This window comes from Balaenoptera borealis (assembly GCF_965194805.1).
Source record: "Balaenoptera borealis genome assembly, chromosome: 8".
Lineage (NCBI taxonomy): Eukaryota > Metazoa > Chordata > Mammalia > Artiodactyla > Balaenopteridae > Balaenoptera > Balaenoptera borealis.
In genome coordinates this window covers 97,484,641-97,503,439 of record NC_138865.1, presented here as the reverse complement: position 1 = coordinate 97,503,439, position 18,799 = coordinate 97,484,641, and the positions used below count along the sequence as shown (strand labels likewise).

Sequence of the window (18,799 nt, the reverse complement as noted above, 5' to 3'; positions counted from 1 at the left end):
AGCACTTGAGAAGAAAGTGTATTCTGTTGTTTTTGGATGGAATGCCCTATAAATATCAATTAAGTCCATCTTGTTTAATGTGTCATTTAAAGTTTGTGTTTCCTTATTTATTTTCATTTTGGATGATCTGTCCATTGGTGAAAGTGCGGTGTTAAAGTCCCCTACTATTATTGTGTTTACTGTCGATTTCCCCTTTTATGGCTGTTAGCATTTGCCTTATGTATTGAGGTGCTCCTATGTTGGGTGCATAAATATTTACAATTGTTATATCTTCTTCTTGGATTGTTCCCTTGATTATTTTATAGTGTCCTTCTTTGTCTCTTGTAATAGTCTTTATTTTAAAGTCTATTTTGTCTGATATGAGAATTGCTATTCCAGCTTTCTTTTGATTTTCATTTGCATGGAATATCTTTTTTCATCCCTTCACTTTCAGTCTGTATGTGTCCCTAGATCTGAAGTGGGTCTCTTGCAGACAGCATATATACGGGTCTTGTTTTTATATCCATTCAGCCAGTCTTTTGGTTGGAGCATTTAATCCATTTACATTTAAGGTAATTATTAATATGTATGTTCCTATTACCATTTTCTTAATTGTTTTGGGTTTGTTATTGTAGGTCGTTTCCTTCTCTTGTGTTTCCTGCCTAGAGAAGTTCCTTTAGCATTTGTTGTAAAGCTGGTTTGGTGGTGCTGAATTCTCTTAGCTTTTGCTTGTCTGTAAAGATTTTAATTTCTCTGTCGAATCTGAATGAGATCCTTGCTGTGTAGAGTAATCTTGGTTGTCGGTTTTTCCCTTTTATCACTTTAAATATGTCCTGCCACACCCTTTTGGCTTGCAGAGTTTCTGCTGAAAGATCAGCTGTTAACCTTATGAGGATTCCCTTGTACGTTATTTGTTGCTTTTCCCTTGCTGCTTTTAATATTTTTTCTTTGTATTTAATTTTTGATAGCTTGATTAATATGTGTCTTGGTGTGTTTCTCCTTGGATTTATCCTGTATGGGACTCTCTGCACTTCCTGGACTTGATTGACTATTTCCTTTCCCATATTAGGGAAGTTTTCAACTATAATCTCTTGAAATATTTTCTCAGTCCCTTTCTTTTTCTCTTCTTATTCTGGGACCCCCATAATTCGAATGTTGGTGTGTTTAATGTTGTCCCAGAGGTCTCTGACCCTGTCCTCAATTCTTTTCATTCTTTTTTCTTTATTCTGCTCTGCAGTAGTTATTTCCACTGTTTTATCTTCCAGGTCACTTCCGTTCTTCTGCCTCAGTTATTCTGCTATTGATTCCTTCTAGAGAATTTTTAATTTCATTTATTGTGTTGTTCATCATTGTTTGTTTGCTCTTTAGTTCTTCTAGGTCCTTGTTAAACATTTCTTGTTTTTTCTCCATTCTATTTCCAAGATTTTGGATCATCTTTACTATCATTACTCTGAATTCTTTTTCAGGTAGACTGCCTATTTCCTCTTCATTTGTTTGGTCTGGTGGGTTTTTACTTTGCTCCTTCATCTGCTACGTGTTTCTCTGTCTCCTCATTTTGCTTAACTTACTGTGTTTGGGGTCTCCTTTTCACAGGCTGCAGGTTCATAGTTCCCGTTGTTTTTGGTGTCTGCCCCCAGTGGGTAAGGTTGGTTCAGTGGGTTGTGTAGGCTTCCTTGTGGAGGGGACTGGTGCCTGTGTCCTGGTGGATGAGGATGGATCTTGTCTTTCTGGTCGGCAGGACTGCATCTGGTGGTGTGTTTTGGGGTGTCTGTGAACTTATTATGATTTTAGGCAGCCTCTCTGCTAATGGATGGGGTTGTGTTCCTGTCTTGCTAGTTGTTTGGCATGGGGTGTTCAGCACTGGCGCTAGCTGTTTGTTGACTGGAGCTGGGTCTTAACCTTGAGATGGAGATCTCTGGGAGAACTCTTTCCGATTGATATTACATGGGGCCGGGAGGTCTCTGGTGGTCCAGTGTCCTGAACTCGGCTCTCCCACCTCAGATGCTCAGGCCTGACACCTAGCTGGAGCACCAAGACCCTGTCAGCCACACAGCTTTTGGGAAGTCTAAGGTCTTCTGCCAGTGTTCAGTAGGTGTTCTGTAGGAGTTGTTCCACATGTACATGTATTTTTGATGTATTTGTGGGGAGGAAGGTGATCTCCACGTCCTACTCCTCCACCATCTTGAAGGTCCTCCTCAAGATATTTTAGACATGTGCATCTTTTGGGGCCACCAACGTAGGTGAAAATAAAGGTGGAGTCTGAGTATCTGAAATCAAGCAGGGTGCAGTCATCGATATACATGCTTTTTACCAGCCCTAGAGTTTAAGGTGAATGGAATCATATAATATATATTCTGTTGTGTAAGGTTTCTTTTACTCAGAATAATGTTTTTGAGATTCATCCATGATTTTGCTTCCATCAGTAGTTTGTTTCTTTTTATTACAAAGTAGAATTCCATTATATGAATATGTGACCATTTGTTTATTTATTCACCAATTAACATCTGTATAGTTTCCAATTTTGAGGTCTTGTGAATATGCTATGAACATGCATTTACAAGCCTGAGGTATAAGTAATATTTTTATTTCTTTTGAGAGTGAAATTGCTGAGTTGTATAGTAAATGTATGTTTAACTTTGTACAAAACTACCAAAGAGTTTTCCAATATTGTTTAATCATTATGTTTTCACCAGCACCATAAGAGAATTCCTATTTTCTCCAAAACTCACCAGCACTTACTATTGTTTGTCTTTTTAATTTTAGTATACTTGTAGTGGTCTCTTATTGAAGTTTTAATTTGCATTTTTCTGATGGTTAATGTTGTTTTATGCTTATTGGTCATTCTTATATCTTATTTTGTGAAGTCTGTTAAAAGCTTTTGCACTTTTTGAATTGGGGCTATTTGTCTTATTATTGACTTATGAGATTAATAGATAGATAGATAGATAGACAAATATCCTAGCTATAAGTCTTTTGTCAGATATATGTTGTACAAAAAATTTTTTTCCCAGTATGTGGCTTGCCTTTTCATTTTCTAAAGGGTGTCTTGTGACAAAAAGAAGATTTTACTTTTGATGTAATACAAGTTTTTATGTTTTCCTTTATGGTTAATGCTTTTTTCTATCCTGTCGAAGAAATTTTTACCTACACCAAGATTAAAAAGGTTTTATCTCATGTTTTCTTCCGGGGAGATTTCAAGTTTTAGCTCATGTTTAGGTCTATGATCCATCTCAGATTAATTTTTAATTGTTGTATGAGGTAAGGATCAAAGTTTACTTTTTAAGTGTGGCTATCCAATTATTCCAGTGCTGTTTATTGAGAAGATTATCCTCTCCCCATTGAATTTCCTTGTTGAAAATCAGTCAACCATATATGTTCTTTTTCACAATTGTCCTGGCTGGTCTAGATTTTTGCATTTTCAAATAAATCTTAGAGTTGAATAAAATTAAAGTGTGGCAGTTTTATTGATTATGTTGAAGCAATAGATCAGTTTTGAGAGAAATGAAATACTATATTGATTCTTCCAATTAATGAGCATGGTATATCTCTTGATTTTTTGGTCTTCTTTAATTTCTATCAGCAATGCTTGCTAGTTTTCAATGCAGAAGTCATGCACATATTTTGTTATATTTACTGTTGTATTTATTGTTATAGTTATCTGTTATATATTTATAAAAGACTGTCAGTACAAGTTTGAAGATAGTGGTGATATCCTTTCCTTGTTCCCAGTCTGAGGAGAGAATGCATCTAATCTTTCACAATTGATTATGATGTAAGTGTTAGGTTTTTATACATGGTCATTGTCAGACTGAGAATGTTACCTTCTATTCCTAATTTGCCAAGAATTTTTCAAATCATAAATGAGTGTTCAATTTTATCAAATATTTTTTCTGCATCTACTGAGAAAATCATATTATTTTTCCCACTTATTCCTTATATGTTAAATACCATTTGTTGATTTTTTTATTGTTAAACCAATCTTACATTCCTGAAATAATTCCTAGTGGGACATATTGCTGAATTTAGTACCCTACTACTCTGCTAAGGAATTTTGTGTCTGTTGAGGGGTTTCCTGGGACATGTGATTTTTTTTTTTTTTAACATTTGAAATGTTCCCAGTTTATTGCTGTCAAGAAAAATGCCTCTTATGAACATTTATATACATTTATATGAACAGTTACACAAATACAAGAATTTCTCTGGAATATATACCTAGGAGTAGAATTACTGCTGTAAATATGAGCATTTTCAGTTTAACTATCAAAGTAGTTATCAAGCTGCTTTCCAAAGTACAAACCATGTAGAGATTAAATAGATAAACCATAAAATAAAAGGTTAGTAAATACACTAATTTAAGTTAAGAACTTTTTCATTAAAGACAACATAATGAAAGGAAAAGACAAGCAACAAACTGGAAAAAGGCATCTGCCTACATTTAATTAACAAAGAATTAGTATACTTAACACATAAAGAATTATGAATCGATGGGGAAAAAGATAAACAACTTATTAGGAAAAAATATAAACAAACATATCACAGAAGGAAAAAATAAAATGGGACGTGATTTTTAGCAATAAAACTGGGAACAGCCCGAGGCAAACCTCATGGTTAGTTACCCCAGATATTACTCTCTAAATATGAGTCTCTTTTCTCTTAATATCTTGTCTGGTTAATATCTTTGTCTTAATATCAAGGCAATACTGGAGTCATAAAAATAAGAAGTCTCTCTACTCCTCCTTTCTGAAACATTTTGTAGAATTGGTATTTCTTCCTTAACTGTTTGATGAAATTCCCTAGACAAACCATTTATGCCCAGACTTCTTTTGTGGACAAGTTTTTAGTTACTAATTCATTTTTTTAGTAAATGTAGGGCTATTGTATTTTCTATTTCTTCTTATTCCATTTCTTCTCATTCTATTCCACATGTGAATTGTAGACAGAATGATGGCCTCCCACAGCTGTTAACATCATAATCCCAGTACCTGTGAATATGTTGTGTTACACAGCAAAGGGCAATAAAGTTGCAGATGAAATTAAGGTTGCTAATAAACTGACCCTGAGGTGGCAAGATGACCCTGGATTAGTCGGGTGGACCCAATCCAATCACAGGAGTCCTTATAAATGGAAGAGTGAGGCAGAAAAGAGAGAACCAGAGAGATGGCAACATGAAAAGGAAGTGGTTCAATGTTGCTGGCTTTGAAGATGGGAGAGTTGGGCCATGAGCCAAGGAATGTAGGTGGCCTATAGAAGCTGGAAAAGAGAAATATATGGATTGTCCTCTAGATCCTCCAGAAGGAACGCAATCCTGCTGATACCTTGAATTTAGCCTAGTGGGACACATTTCAGCCTTCTTACCTCCAGAACTCTAAGGTAATAAATTCGTGTGTTGTCAAGCCATTAAGTTTAGAGTAATTTGTCACAGCAGCAATAAAAAAGTAATAGAGCATATTATAAATTTGCCCATTTTATCTGAGGTATCAAATTAGTTCCATAAAATTGTTTATAACATAAACTTATTAGCACTTGAATGTTCATAGGATCTGTACAGACAGCCTCTCTTTTATTGCTGATTTGATAATTTCTGTCTTCTTTCTTTATATCTTGATCATTTGAGTTTGAAGCTTATTAATTTTACTGATCTTTTCAGAGAATAAGCTTTTAATTTAGTTTTTGTTACTTTTAGTCTGTTTCTATTTTATTTACTTCTATTCTGACCTTTATTATTTCCTTCCTTCAACTTGTTTTGGATTAAATATGTTCTTTTTTCATTTCTTAAATGTAAGTGTAGATAATTGGTTTAGACCCTTTTAAAGACAATTCTCCATGGATATCTCATGTTTCTGCACATTTTACGAGCAGAAGCACTACCTGTCCTGGTCTGGACCATCTTTTCCAGGATATTTGTATGGTAAACAGTTGTGGAGAATATAGTGTCTCCTGCCAAAACAAAAGACAGGTGTGTTTACTGTTCAATATTATAAATATAATGTCTCCCTCTGGGGCATAGGCTACTATCCATTATAAAAGATCCAGGTTTCCTAAGCTTGGGTTTCTTCTCCTGTAATGTAACTCACTGCATGTTCAGATGTCATCTGGCCCTTTCTTCATCACCCTGTGGGAATTGGGACTCAGGGAATCATCACAAATGCTGATATTCTGGCTACTGCTATTGCTATATACTATCAAGTTCTTTGCCTCTGACTCAGGAGTGTTGTGTCTTTCACCAGCCTTCATGAAACCATGGGAGCTTATTTGTTAGCTTGCAAGGAGGGAAAAATCTCAGACCACTCACAGCACTTATGGTTGGTCCTTTCTTCTTTTAATATAAACATTTAAAGCTATTACTTTTCTTAGAAGTACTGCTTTAACTGCATCCCACAAATACTGGGTTTTTGAAATTGTATTTCAGTTCAATATATTTTCTCATTTTTCTTGTGATTTCTATATTAATCCATGAGTTATCTAGAAGTGTGTTTAATTTTTCTAAATATTGGAAGATTTTTTAGATATCTTCTTGTTGCTGGTTGCTAATTTAATTTTGTTGAGGTCAGAGAATATTCTGTAGGATTGAAATCTTTATATTTATTGAGACTTGCTTCGTGGTCCATAATACAGCATATATCAGTGAATGTCCTATGTGTACTTAAAAGGAAAGTGTATTCTTCCATTATTTGACATAATGTTCTCTGAGTTTCAATTATGAAGTTGGCTGATAGTATTGCTCAGAATTTTAAAACTGATTTCTTTCCATATATCCTACCAATTATTTAGATAGAAATGTTCAATACTACAATAATTATAGATTTGTCAATTTCTTTTTTCAATTCTGTATATTTTTGTTTCATAAAGTTCTGTAATCAGGTGTATATAGATTTGCAAATGTCAGGTCTTCCTGACAAATCCACCCTTTTATCATTATGAAACATTCCTCTTTATTTCTGTTAATAATCCTTGTGTTAATATAGTAAATCCAGCTGTTTATACTTAGTGTTCCGGGTACATTTTATCCATCCTCTTACTTTTTTAACTTTATGTGTTTTTATATTTAAAGTGTGTTTCTTGAAGATAACATATTGTATCTTGTTTTTTTACACATTGTGACGATCTTTGCTTTTTAACTGGAGTGTTCAGACCATTTACATGTAATATAATTACTGATATGCTTGGGTTTAAATCTACCATCTTGCTCATTGTTGTTGCTGTTGTTTGTTCCATCTGGTCTCTGGGTTTTTTTCCACTCTTTTCCTGCCTTCGTTTGGGTTAACTTAGTACTTTTTTTTTTTTTTTTTAAAGTTTGCTACAGAACTTCTTTTTTTTTTTTTTTTAATGTTTATTTATTTATTTATTTATTTATTTATTTTTGGCTGTGTTGGGTCTTCGTTTCTGTGCGAGGGCTTTCTCTAGTTGTGGCAAGCGGGGGCCACTCTTCATCACGGTGCACGGGCCTCTCACCATCGCGGCCTCTCTTGTTGCAGAGCACAGGCTCCAAACGCGCAGGCTCAGTAGTTGTGGCTCACGGACCCAGTTGCTCTGCGGCATGTGGGATCTTCCCAGACCAGGGCTCGAACCCGTGTCCCCTGCATTAGCAGGCAGATTCTCAACCACTGTGCCACCAGGGAAGCCCAAACTTAGTATTTTTTAGTATTACATTTTATCCCCTCCCTTTGCTTAATTTTTAGTGGTTGTTCTAGGGTTCAGACTATAATTTTATCTTAACCTATCACAGTCTATATTTGAAAAATACTGAATCATTTCATGTTTAATGTAATAACTTTATAATAGCATATTTCCATTTCTTCATTCTTGTCCATGGTTCCCTACTGCTAAGAAGTGACCCTTCTGGGGCCTCTACTGAATGTCCCAGGTGTGCAGTGAGGTCTCTCCACTGTGACTGGTTGGAACTACAATGTCTCCCATCCTTGTGTGAGCTCTGGGATTGTTTAGTTTATGCTCCTGCATAGTTTTTCTTTGCTTGGTCTCATGCAGTTTCACCCTTTATATATGTAGACTTATATTTAGTCAAATATTTGAGGAAACATCTATGCATTTTCAGGATGGAGACATGATCACTCGATAACCCAAATTACACCTGCAGTGGATTTGAGTGTCTTTGGGATGAAAGATACATCAAATAATAATCTGCTGCTGGAACAGCCATTCGGGATCTCGGAGGCATCTTTTGTTGGAATTTGTGTTGAGTCTTGGGACACAAAATGCAATGGAAATTCATAAGCATCTGCTTTTAGTTGGGGGCTCAGGTTTGGCCACCCAGGGATAAATCTAGACACTTAAACCATATCAACCAAAAATCGTTGAGCTCCTGATATGATCCAGTCTCTGTACTAAGCATCATAGGTAGTGAGTTGAATAAAACATAGTCCCTGCCCTAACTAGAGGGAGAAAAACACCTAAAATGAATAAACATACAAATGAAATTCTGTGATCATCACTACTGGATGGGGTATTAATAAAGCTTTAGGAAAGTATAAGTATCTGAATCTTTTGTTTTGATCGAACAGGGGAGCCAAGAATAGCTTTAGAAAACAGGAAGCATTTGAGGAGAGCTTTGGTGAATGAACAAAAGTTCTCAAAGGACAAGGCAAGAGGCATTTCCAAAAGAAAGAAACAACATGAAAAGGGGCACATAGACATCATGCTCATGGCCACAGTGCCCATGAAGGCCCTGACCTTCCCAGTGACTTCCCAGAGAGGCTGAGTAACACAACCCAGAAAAGTGGAGGAGTTAATGCTGCTGGGATAGATTTTGCCTGTCATTAGAGTCAGGAGACAAGAAAGGATGGGCCAAGTCACAGTGGTTCCATAAGCCTTTCTGAGATTTCCCACGTCGTCAAGCAGCCTACTATGTTGTCTTGAGAAGCTATAGCCAGCTCAATAAAGTATCATATTTGCTATTCTTCTTTCTCTGTCTCATTTCCTTTTTTTCCCCTCACTTTGCTTCCCTGGATTATGCTTGTCAATGAAACATCGCCAGGTGAGCTTTGCCTCTGACTCAACACTGTGGGAAATCCAAGTTATATCAATGTGACCTATGTTGGATACATAGTAGGCACTTAATTAATATCCTCTTTCTTCCCTCTTAGCCACATATCTTGTTCTTCCTGTACCTCATATGTTTTATGAGGCTCAATTGAGATAATACATGAGGAAGTATTTTGTGAATTCTTTTTGTGAAAAGCAGTTATGCTGCACAAGTATAAAGCATCATTACAAAGTAGCTGACACAGTGAGGATAACCAGTTCAGTGAATTTGCTTTCATGTGAGGGACAGGCTTACGTGCTCTTACTCACCACCACGTCTTTTTCCTAGCTGGGCTACCTTGGGAAAGTGGCTTCTCTTCTCTGAGCTCCAGTTTCCTCATCTCTAAACTGGGGATAACCATATCTAATTCACTCATTGTTATGAGGTTTTTTTTTTCTTTGTTATGAGGTTTTAATAAAATCATACATATGAACATGCTTTGTAAACTCTGAAGTGCTATGGAAATGAAGGAAGTCATTGTTATTACCGGAAAGGTAGCAGCTCAGTAAATACTTGTTGAATGAATAACTAACTGTTTGTGAAATATAGAAAATTCTAGTAGTGCCCAGGTCTTGATGTAAATTAGCCATGCAACCTTGTTCTCAACTTACAGTTCTCCTTGAGAATTTGGAGCAAGAGAATGGGAATCAGAGGCCTTATTCTTGGTGAATGCATTAACCATTGCTTCTCTGGGTGCTGTGAATGCAGTTCAAATGTAAGGTAGGAATAACAGTGTTTTGGGAATGGTAAAATATAATAGAGCCACTTATTCAGTTGACATGGGAGTTGAGTTGGCAATCACTTCAAGGATTTACACTTATAATTTATATTTGTTGTTTGTATAGTTTTTATATTACTTATATCAATATATTATTTAATTTCCCCAAACATCCCGTGAGGGAGTTGTGAATTTCCCCATTTTCAGGTAAAGAAACTGAGATTTAGAGAAGTTTGACAACTTGCCTCAAATGCAAAAACTAATAGTTTTGTGGAACCAATGTTTGAAACAAGATCTGGCTCATTCCCAAATCTGTACTTGTTCCTCTGTGCCAGACTGCTGTCTCAAAGTATTGTCCTCCCTCTCACAACTTTCTTATTCCTTTTCAAATTGTGCCCTCCAAAATCTATATGACACCAAAATTGAATTCCTAGAACCCCAGGGACAACTACAAAACCAAAAAATACATTGATTACCCATCAGTAGCTCTCAAGAAAAAAAAAATTGCTTTGTAGTGTATGCCAGTTTCCATGGTGTAAATATTTCTAGCATGTAAATAAATCAGCATGGCTGATTGAAGCTACCAATTTACATCACTGAATGCAAAGTTAGAAAGAGATGTACACAACCAGCTGTCACAAGCTAGCACATGCTAGATCCAGCACACCACCACCTTCAGCCAGGATCTCAGCATTCCACAAAGCACTTTGGGGCAAGAGATGATTACAGTCCCTGTTTTCAAATTTGTTTGTTCATTGTTTACAGTTTATTTGGAAGACAAAAATGCCTACTTAGTAGAACACTCAGTAACCTTTTTTTACAGTTTGTGCTAAAACTCAGCTAGAGAAAACGTAGAGGTAAACAGATTAAATCTAAAGCCAGTAGTAATATAATCAGGTGCAACCCTTTAGGGAGGTAATAGAGTAATAAATACCAGGCTGTAAAGTTGTCCATAATTTGGACCAGTAATCCCACCGTAGGTCTTTACCTAAGCAACTATTCCTATTGAAGCAAAAACCAAGTGTCAGGAGTATTCATTGCAGTGTTATCTACAAAAGTAAACAAAGAAATAAATAAAACACCTACTGACTGTCTCAATATCCAGCAAAAGGTAATGGTTAAGTGTTAAAGCTGAAGTGTTTGCAGTAAACGGAATAATGGCCTCCCAAAGATGTCCATGCCCTGTTACATGACATGCAAAAGGGACTTACTTTGCAGATATAATTAAGGTTAGGAACCTTAAAAGAGAGAGATTATCCTGAATTATCTAGTTGGGCTCAAGACTATTATATGAGCCCTTAAAAGCAGAGAATTTTCTCTGACTGAAGCAGACAAACGTGGGCGAGGGGAAGTCGGAGAAATTCCAAGTACGAGAAGGATTTGATGCACCTTTGCTGGCTCTTGAGATATAGGAGCCTGCAGGCAAGAACCCAAGGAGGCCTCTAGGAGTTAAGGGCTGGCCCCAGCTGAAAAACAGCCAGGATACGGTACCTCAGCCCTACAATGGTAAACAACTGAATTCTGCTAATAACCTGAATAAACTTGGGACCAAATTCTCCCCCAGAGCCTCTAGATAAGAGCCCAGACCACTGACATTGATTCCAGCCTGTGAGGCCCAGACTTCTAACCTTGGATCTGTGAGATAATATATTTATATTATTTTAAGCTTCTAAATTTGCAGCAGCAACAGAAAGAAACCTAATACAATGCTATTCATCTAAGTGAGATAATTATATTCAAATTTTAAAATGATCATTGTAAAGATCTTGTAGTAACACAGAGAGCGCTTTGTGAGATAATGATAAATGATAAAACAAAGATTGTTCCATGAATTCTTCATAACCTCTCACAGTAAAAATATATGCACATGAAGTCCAGAACAAAAAGACAATATGCAAAGATAGGACTTGGAGAGGGGAACTTCCTTCTTTAAGGGTCTAAGCATCACTTCTTAGAAGAACTTGCATGGATCTCCTTGATGAGAAGGTACTCACTTTTTCCAGCGAACTGGCATTCCTCAAGGGACCAAGGTACTCGAGAGCTGCAGCTGAATCTCTGACACCTTTTCTCCAACTACAGAGACAATGAAGCCAATGATAGAGTCTTCTCAATGCTAAATTTTTCTGTGATCTTTTCTTTCTTAAACCCCTGGCACATGCTACCACCTGGCAAACACTCACAGGTGCTAAAAAAAGTGTACAAGCACAAATGAATATGAAAGGAGAGCTTGGAAAAGGATAATTGTGTTACCTTTGGCAGTTATTTTTTTCATTTGTGGTTGTGATTTGTCTATTGTCTACTGATCATATTTTCAAGTCTGGAATTTGTCCTCTGTTTGAGTTAATAGAATTAAGCACCCTTTGCCTTCCCAGGAGAAGAGCATGAACCAGCAGCTTGTCTGCAATCCTGGTTGCCATATAAACACTGGTGATCTCCCCACCCCACCCGAGCTGCTTCAAGAAGGAAGAAGGGAATGGTGGGTGCAAACTGTGTTGGAATATTATGTTCTGAGGTGAACAGAACTGTGTAACCGAAAGAGAAATTTCAATTTACACAAAATGATCCAAAGATCACGTATACTCCCCACCCAGCTGGGGGCTGGGAGAGGGTGTCCTATGTTGCCGCAAACCAGTACTGCCTCGAGTGCTTGTTATTGGAGTAATATCTCCAAAATGACAGAGGCAAGTGGCGTCCACTACTGGATCTAACGTAGGCTCCCTGGAAGCGGCCGCTTTCACTTCCAAGTCACGCTTTGAGAGTGATGTGGGCAAATCATCCGTGTCCGGAAGAGCATGATCAGGAAAGCAATGATTACTAATGTCTTGTGGGCCCAGCGCTGTGCTCAGCCCTTGGCTTATCTCATTGATATGCCCATTGGACAGATGAAAAAACTGAGACACAAAGGCAGAGAAGTGACTTAGCCAGAGTCATACACGCAGCTCTGTCTATGCCTGATACTTCCTTTGCATCACGTTACCTTTCAGACCCTAAGAAAGCGAGGGGTCAGGAAATCGAGTCATTTAAGATGTGACTCAGCACACTGGGTATGTCTCCTCTGGAGAAGGGACAACAAAAGTCACATAAAGTGGCCTCGAATTTCAGAAGGGCTGCCACAAGGACAAACAAACAGAATTCTTCTATGTGGGTCTAGAAAACTAAAAAGGTTTGGTGGTGGGGCTGGGGGAGAAGTGATGAGACAGAAAAATACCTTCTAGCAATGACAGCTGATTAGTGCAATGGGAGTGAGGGCCTGAGTCCCCATCAGTGGAGGGTCAAGCAGTGTCTGCTCCTGTAGCTCTCAGGCTCACACCACTGGAGGTGGGTTTCTGCCTTAGCTGGGCAGTCCCCCCACCTCAAAGATGCCGTGAGCTTGACGGTTGTGATTCCTCATCATGTCTACAAGTTAAGGGAAAGGAAACTAGCATTTCTGAAGCTCTCCGCTATGCCAGGTAATACGCCAGGCCTTCCTCATATGTCATCACATTTAATCCTCAAGCACCTGACTTCACCTGCTAGACAGGCAGCGAGGCAGACCTCACTAGCTCTATATCTACACTTACAGATTCAAGTGCATTGCCAGCAAAATTTGCGATGCCAGTTTCTATGGCAGGTGCCAGGCAAAGAGGACTGGAGACTGAAGTAATAACCCTGGCCACCAGCTCTCCTGAATAACCTGCCTCCTAGCTCATGCTCAGCAAAGGGCCATTCTCACTTCCAAGAGAACATCAACTGAGCCCAGTGGGCAGAAAAAGAGAAGGACGGAGAGAAGTCCAAATGTGAGGGTAGCTTTTCCTAGCCAGGGGATGGAGGTGTTGAATCTCTGTTTTGGTTTTGGTTTTTAGGATTAGTATTGTGTGTGTGTGTGTGTGTGTGTGTGTGTGTGTGTGTGTGTGTGTAACTGATTCACTGTCTGTGTCCAAGATAAAATTTATCTTCTCTAATAGGCAGGTTCTGCTCTGGTTAAAATGACACAGAGAGATACAGACAATTCTCAAGACAATTTCTGTCTCTCTCCAGTGGGCTGGCAGACATGTCTCTCCTTCTTGTCTTCATTCCTGCCTCTCCCACTGGCAGCTGGCCTGGTGGCACGCTGGAGATGCAGCCAAATGGCCAAGGAGAGTGGAGGGAAAGTGTCGGTGCAGAAAGCATCTCTGTATGAATGTGCAGAGTCACATGAAAGCAGAGATGGGGAGAGACAGGGGAGGACCTGCGTAGAAAGAGAGGGAGAGAAAGCAGCAGGGAGAGGGATGGATAAGACAGCGATGGGGAGGGAGGAGGGGGGAGGGAGCAGCAGGAGAGGAGAAACAGGGAGACCTGCTCCCAGAGTGGACACCTGTGGTGGCAGAGGGGCACAGTTGGCTTCTCATGCTGTTCTAGCTGTTCTGAGCAAGGGGGTCTCAGTCATCGCATTTCTACACCAGTGGAAATCAAGTACCAGCCTCACGTTCTAGCGGACACACATTGAGCCCTCCGTTCCCTTGAGCCCTTGTAGGATGGCACCTGGATTTAAGATCTGGAGGTACTTGGTGCTCACCCAAAGACCCAACACAGAGACTAAAATATCCTGCTTTCACCAGGCATTGGCAGTGTTCATTTTAGCACTTTCCAGAGATAAGGGCATTCTAGCCAATGGATCTCAAGGGTTATGGTCCCACTCTCAGGGTTAGCCACATCAGGGGTGGGGGTCTGGGGGCTGCATCAAGCCATCTTAGCCGAAGGAGCCCTCTTCAAATCACCCATCCAACCACCCTTGCTCAGATGTCATGCTCAACAAGTAGATTTCTGATTATTCACTTCTGCATCACCTCATTCCAAAACAGCAGTCACCAATGTGGCTGACAGAAAAATCTTACAAGAGCGCAGTGGTGTGCTTCACTCTGCTGTGCCAACTCAGGTCAGCTGGAACTAGGTTTCCCAGAATCTCCTTCACTGTTTGGTTCCAGGAGAAAGGGCCAAAAGAACTTGCATGGGATGCGGCAGACCAAGGTGAAGCAGCAGCTGTCACTCTCAGAAATCAGTCGTGATCAGAGAGGCACAGAGGTGCCCTGTGGGTCCCCACCCCTCCTCAGCTCTCCCTGGCTCCACATCCACCTGTTCCTCTGCAGGCTTACCACAGGTAGCGGGCTGCAGACCCACAGACGCTGTGGCTGCGCAGAGGTGACCGCGACATCATTCGCACCACCGCCGCAGCACGTGCGCGGCAGACGTGGAGTGTGGTGACTGGAGAAGAACATACACTGACAAGGTTATGAAAACACAGAGGAAAGTATTTATTAGCATGTAGTAGATTTTTTGCATATTGCTTTTTCTTTAAATTGAAGTATAGCTGATTTACAATATAATATTATTTCAGGTGCACAGCATAGTGATTCAGTATTTTTACAGAAGACATACAGATGGCTAACAGGCACATGAAAAGATGCTCAACATCGCTAAGTGTTAGAGAAATGCAAATCAAAGCAACAAAGAGGTATCACCTCACACCTGTCTGAATGGCTTTCATCAAAAAACCTACACGTAACAAATGTTGGTGAGGGTGTAGAGAAAAGGGAACCCTTTTACACAATTGGTAGGAATGTAAATTGGTGCAGCCACTATGGAAACCAGTAGGCAGGTTCCTTAAAAAACTAAAAATAGAGCTACCATATGATCCAGCAGTCCCACTCCTGGGTATACATCTGGATAAAAACAAAAACACTAATTCAAAAAGATTCATGTACCCCAATGTTCACAGCAGCACTATTTACAATAGCCAAGATATGGAAGCAACCTAAGTATCCATCAGCAGACGAATGGATAAAAAAATGTGGTATATATATATACAACAGAATATTATTCAGCCATAAAAGAGAATGAAATTCTGCCTTTTGCAGCAATGTGGATGGACCTAGAGAATATTATGCTCAGTGAAACAAGTCAGACAGAGAAAGGCAAATGCTACATGGTATCACTTATTTGTAGTAGATATTTTTCAGAGTAATTGGAGAAAACAAATCTTAGGAATACTATTGATAACTGATCTAGTATTTAGAGTGATCTGTGAGCAGATTAACAAATTGCCAAGTTTCAAAAGCTAATAATAACTATCCTAACACAAAAGGACTGTAGACTCCAGGTGTAATGGTGAGGTCCACAGAGAAGGGTCAACCAACTTTGTACAACAAAGAAGGAAAACTCGCACACAACCTGTGTAAATGCTAAACACCTGGGCTTACCTGGCTAAGACTTTTTATCAATCCCTAACTGGGGAGGAATTTGGAAGAAAATATCTAAACCCCATTTTTGAAATGTATTGAATACTATGCACACATGTATATTGTGGAAATGAGGAAGCATGCTGCAGTGCCTAACTGCACGGAGGCTGGCGCAGACTTCCTGGGCTCAAATCCTGCCTCTGCCACTTACAAGCTGGGTGACCTCAAACTCTCTGGTCCTCAGTTTCCTCATCTGTAAGATGAGGGCACTGATAGTATATATCTCACAGAGATGTTTTGAATATTAAATGAGCCAAGATTCATAAAACGCTAAGAAGAGTTCTTGGCACATAGCAAATGCGATATAGTTGTTTGTCATAAAGGAACAGATTTCATTTTCATTCCATAATGTGAATTCAACCTTCCTAGTAAACTTCCTGCCCTCTTCCTAATTCTAGTTAGAGACTCTCTCTCCATACCTGCACCTAAGCATTGTTACAAATAGGTGGCGCTCCCCCGGTAATTGTGCGCAGGGGCATGGCGCTGAGGGCGAGCAAACGCTGGAGAGCCACTTCCCTACAGAGTTCTGCTTTGCAAAGACTGGTTCCTGGCCTCCTTGGTTGGAGTTAAGTTCTCAAGTGGAACCACTGAGTCTCTCCAAATAATTTCTCTGGGTATTCTGCCAAGGCCTGGTTTGAAAGACCTCTTCTCTCACCCCTACCCAGTGGGTTCTGATTCTGAGTCCAGCATAACTGGCAGGAATTGCAGGCTCATGGCTCTCGCTTACTGTCAAATTCCAACCAGTTCTCTTGGGAATCTAAGCAAATCAATCAACACCCCCTTTCCTGCCATTGGGGCAAGGGCAGGTCTTTCCTCTTGGCTCAAAGCTCTATGTTTTCACCTTACGATCCCCCTCCTTGTTGTTTTAACATCCTTTCTCAGTCACCTGTCAAGGCTGGGAGATGGCCTTCCCAAACAGCACCGATGCCCGCTGACCCGCTTCATCTGCTTGTTCTGTATTAGGTCCTGAGCCAAGTGCAGAGGTAGTTAAGCAGTAATAAACGTGAAATCAGAGAGGCCCTGCCTGCCCTGGGCCCTCTGCCTCCTGGGTAAGCCACCTCCTGTGGGCCTGTATGCCCCAGAGGCATTTGGAAAGAAGCGAGATGGAGGGAGAGGATGCAGTCCATGTTTTGTGAGCTTCCTTGTCACAGACAGGCAGCTGGAAGTTGTCAGTGTTCACATGTGACAACTTCAATTTCACAAATTTCCTTAAGTTCATACACGGGCATGTATCGCTTGCAAACATGAGATCCCTCCCCATGGCACTGTCTTCTTTGCGGAATCCTAATCAGTGAAGATGCTTTGCCTCAGAAGAGTTCACTCAGCGCCTTCGTGGTCAAGCCTTAAGAAGGCAGAAATAGATCAGACATGGCACCTTCCCCCAGGTGCTCGCCGTCACGTGGAGACATGCGCAAACAGATGAACCACAGGACAATGCATGTACATTGCGGATACAAGGCGGATGCAGGAAGGGGGAGACCCAGTAAGATGGGAAGTGGAGGAGCCTCCATCGCTCTCCTGGGGGTCAGAGGAGGCTTCCTGATGGAGGTAAACTGCCTGACGGGCTTCCAAGCAGAGATTTCCAGGAGGCTGGTGGATGCACCAGCCTGCCGCTCCAACAGGAGATCTCGGCTGGAGATAAAGATGAAGGAGACCACTGCATGAGAGTGGTCACTGGAATTAGGGGATTGAAGGCCTGACCTGGGGCCAGTTGGAATAAGAAGAGAAGGCAGCCCGTGTGAGGCCTTTAGTCCAAACACAGAATAGTGCTCAAGAGATATCTGTGGACTGATTACGGGTGTACTTGAGAATGGATGGGAGGTGAGGTCACAGAGGAGCCCTGCTGGGCCTTTCATTGCTTTCCAAGAGACCAGCCCTAGGGCAGGAAGAGGCCTGATCCCCCAGGGCTGCTCCTTCTGCCAGCCAGCCCCCTTCCCTGGGCGGGGAAGACGGCTCTGGGCCGGCCAGCCCCTCAGGTCAGCTCAGCACCCTTGCAGATTTGCCAGCATTTACAAATGCACTGTCAAGTACCTGGGGAGTTTGGTCTCAGGTTCCCCCGTGGTGGGAACCTCTGTGCCTTGGTCCCTGGGCCTCAGTGGAGCTCAGAGCTCAGCTGTCTCCAGAGTTTCAGGAATGAGAACTATTTCTCCATTCCAAGCAGCCCCCTGAGACCTAATTCCTTGTCATAGGAAAGAGGAAGAGCAGGGTCTGTCCTCCCACTGGGTCTGTCCTCTCTCTGTCCCTGCCAGGCTATGTGTCCCTCGGGGTGGGAAATGTTCCTGTTCATCCTTGGATGCCCAGAGTTCCACCAGGAGACGCTCAGTGGATGTCGGGGTCTTTGCTAGTGACGCCAAGAGTAACAGTAATGGTCTGGATTCTGTACTGCACAGACATGAGGACGTGGAGAGTTGAGAATTACACTCCCCTCCCTAACAGGAAGGTTTTTTTCCTGGGGTGACTTTGGAGATACAACATTTGCAAGTGTTTGATGCTTAAAACAGAACACTCAAAAGAGTACGAATATAAACACCCACCTGCTTTTCCAAGGACATAAAATAGCTTTTAGCATGACACAAAGCCTTCTTTCCGAGCATATTTTGCTCCACAGGGCACTTCCTAAATGAGTTGATGAATCTGGGTCCAGAAATTCTATCATGTGACTTAACCTGCTTTTTTTTTTTTTTTTTCCCATCCACCCTGATTGAAGCTAAAACATTCCAGGGAAACGCACTTTCCAAAACTTACACTTCTCCAGAGAGGTAGAAAATAGCTTGCTTTCAAATCCACTGTAAAGGTTTCATTTAAAAA

At 40.5% G+C, this 18,799-nt stretch overlaps 1 long non-coding RNA gene across 1 annotated transcript in view; it reads left to right on the top strand.

Annotated features, from left to right (window-relative positions):
* The window catches only part of LOC309634312, a 91,036-nt gene that overhangs the window by 55,844 nt on the left and 16,393 nt on the right, over window positions 1-18,799 (top strand). The window contains exon 2 of the long non-coding RNA XR_014247969.1: window positions 9,633-9,739. This is a non-coding gene — a long non-coding RNA (uncharacterized lncRNA). The remainder of the gene's footprint in view (window positions 1-9,632; window positions 9,740-18,799) is intronic.